This window comes from Triticum dicoccoides, chromosome 5A, assembly GCF_002162155.2.
Source record: "Triticum dicoccoides isolate Atlit2015 ecotype Zavitan chromosome 5A, WEW_v2.0, whole genome shotgun sequence".
NCBI lineage: Eukaryota > Viridiplantae > Streptophyta > Magnoliopsida > Poales > Poaceae > Triticum > Triticum dicoccoides.
The window spans coordinates 313,872,435-313,875,290 of record NC_041388.1 but is presented as its reverse complement, the minus strand read 5'-3'; positions in this window follow the sequence as shown (position 1 = coordinate 313,875,290).

The window sequence follows — 2,856 nt, the reverse complement described above, 5'->3', positions numbered from 1 at the left end:
TGTCCACGTACATTTCAACCGTTTGAACCAACCGGATGAAATTCATGCAAATACGACGAATTTCATGTAAACCGGATGAAATTTATTACATTTCGAAGATTTTTCACATGAACCGGACAAAATTCATTACATTGTTTGTATAAACCGCCAAACCCTACTCTAAATGATCGTCCGTGCTAATTCCCCATGTCTAGCCATGAGCCCCGAGAACTAAAGCTCTGGCTATTGCCTTTGCCTTCTCCAGTTTCGCCTTGGCGCTCTCCAACTCCACATCCGGAGCCCCGCGGCCTTCTTGGGACTCGAGCGGCGGCGACCTACCATGCACTATTCCTCCTTGCTGCCGGCGGCGCCCACAGGCGTGCCTGCTTCGTGGTCGTGGCAATGGGGCATGGCCAGGGTGGAGGTGGCATTGTCCTCCTCGTCATCGCTCTTGCCTCACACCTCATCTGCCGCCACGTCGAACTCCCTGTAGGCGGCCGCCAACTTCGCTTGATGGAGGCGGTACTGCCAATGGTCACAGCGGATGTCGCGGGCGGAGCGATATGAGTCGACCAACGCCTCCTACCCTGCCACGTCCATGTCCGACACGATGGCCGTGCCGGCGGCAAGTTGCTCCTCCGTGCACTAGTGCTCCTCGAGGAGGCCAAGAGGTTGTACGCCTGGTCGGCTCGCGCCTGCCGGAACTTGGCCTCCTCCTCCCCCCGCAGCATGCTCGTGTAATGTGCATAGGCCTCGCCGATGCTGAGGTCCGCACACACAGGAGAGGAGGGTGGCACCAACCTCCATTAGGGTGTCGCCGGCCTTCGTCTGCTGGCCAGCCTGCCAACCGGAAGCAACGGCGGCCATCTCCTTCTGCTCCGAGGAGAGCGTGTCCCAGAGGGATTTGGAGTGCGAGGAGGCCCCGACGGGTGTGGTGCAGAGAGGAGAAAGGGGCTGGAGGAGGATGAATGCGGCTATAGTCGGGGTTGGCGTTTATATAACAGGCGGATGGCTATGGACCGCGGCGGTGAGGTTAATGGTGGGCGGTAGACGGATGGACGGGTGGCGCCGAAGTAGGTTCCTCAACAATCATGTATCATTAATGTAGGGGCGACTGACTGACGGGGTATCATTTGAATGCTGAGCAATCGCCTCCATCGGGAAGCGGCGCGGGCAGCACTCTCTCAACCGGCGCTCCACTACAATGCTGACAACGGTGAGAGGTCGCGGCCGCTCTAGCCGGGCATGAATGATGTACTGACGCTCTGGAGCGGCGTCAAGTGTTTCGGGCGGAAAGCGCGCGGGTGAGAGAGGGATTTTCGGTGGGCCTAGGCAGTCAGACGCGGACATGACAAAAAATGCGTCCGGACCGCCGAGCAGACTGGTATAGACTCGCGTTAGATGGCACAACACGTCCGAACCACGCGATCTAGGCGGTTGCGGGTGGTTTGATGGTCCGCGCTGTAGATGGCCTAATGCCTCACAAGAATAGGAACCATGGATGATGAAGAGAAGTATAGGTTGAAAGGATCCGACGTGTAGACACATAAACGAAGAAGAACAAAAACTAATTCAAGTAGATCTCCTGAAGACCAGCACCAAACCGAATCCTGTAAAATCCGTCGAAAACACACTTCCACATGCCTTTCAATGACGCTAGACGCATTACCACAACGGAGACTTGATGGGGAGAAACTTATCATATTTTCAAGGAGCTACCACCGCCTCATTTTCAAGCTCCAAATGAACTCATATAAAAACACCTAAAAAACAAGCAAGATCCCTCCGGTGCCCAGGGCTGTTCGATTTCGTATTGGTGTAAGGTAGATCTTTCCTTCGTCCAAGGGTCGCTACGGAGCTGTTCGATTGCGAGTTGGGTGTTTTTTTTTCTTTTTGTGTATAGATATACAGAAATAAATATTTGCTGTTATCTTTTAAGTTTTCTGGTTAGCAGATAACTTTTGCTGCAGCCAAGTATGTGTAGTCCAACTGGTGAATATCACAAATTAAATCTTAAATCCTAATTTCTACCAACATCTAGCAGCAGGATTTTAAGTGGCATGTGACAAATTAAATCTTAAATCCTAATTTCTACCAACATCTAGCAGCAGGATTTTAAGATGCATGTGATGTTAACTGTTACACACTTTAAGGGATAGCTTCTACAACCGGACCTCTTAAACCCGCCTCATACACCCGGGCGGGCCACCCGGTCACTACCCAGTCACGATTTTTTGACCCAGACAGGCCTCTCAAACGATACTCAAATGCCCGGACTGACTGGCACCCCCCATATCCAGCCCAAATATGAGGCGAATGTGAGGCCGTCCGGGCACGCCCGTCACGTCGGATCCGACAACCTGAAATTGCACCAAATCCACCAAACATTTTCTCCTCCTCCCGCTGCCCTCCAACCATTCCCGCGCCCGGACCCTCACCGGCCTCCAACCTTGCTCCCAATCCTCATCTCCGGTCCCTATCCACCACCGGAGATGTTGTCCAGCCCGACCCACACCGCCGCGACGGAGATGCAGTCCGCCTCGTCCGTCGGAGGCGTGATTTCGTCGGCGGCGACTTGCAAGGCGGAGAACGTCGCCCGCAAGTTGCGGCGACGCAGGCAGCGAGAGAGGGAGGCGGCGGCAGCGTCGCAGGGAGGTTCGGATGTGGTGGACTAGCTGTCTCCTTCGCCGTGCCCGGATCCCCGCACCACTTCCCTTCAAGCGCTTATGCGGATTACGCTGTCCGATCCCCATGGGACACAGGATGATCCGAGCACCGGCTGGGCCATTCCGGTGAGCTTTCCGCCCACGCAGATGTCGGGGGTCGACGTGTGTGACTCGCCGCAGCTTGTTCGGGCGCAGATGAGCATGTGCTTCG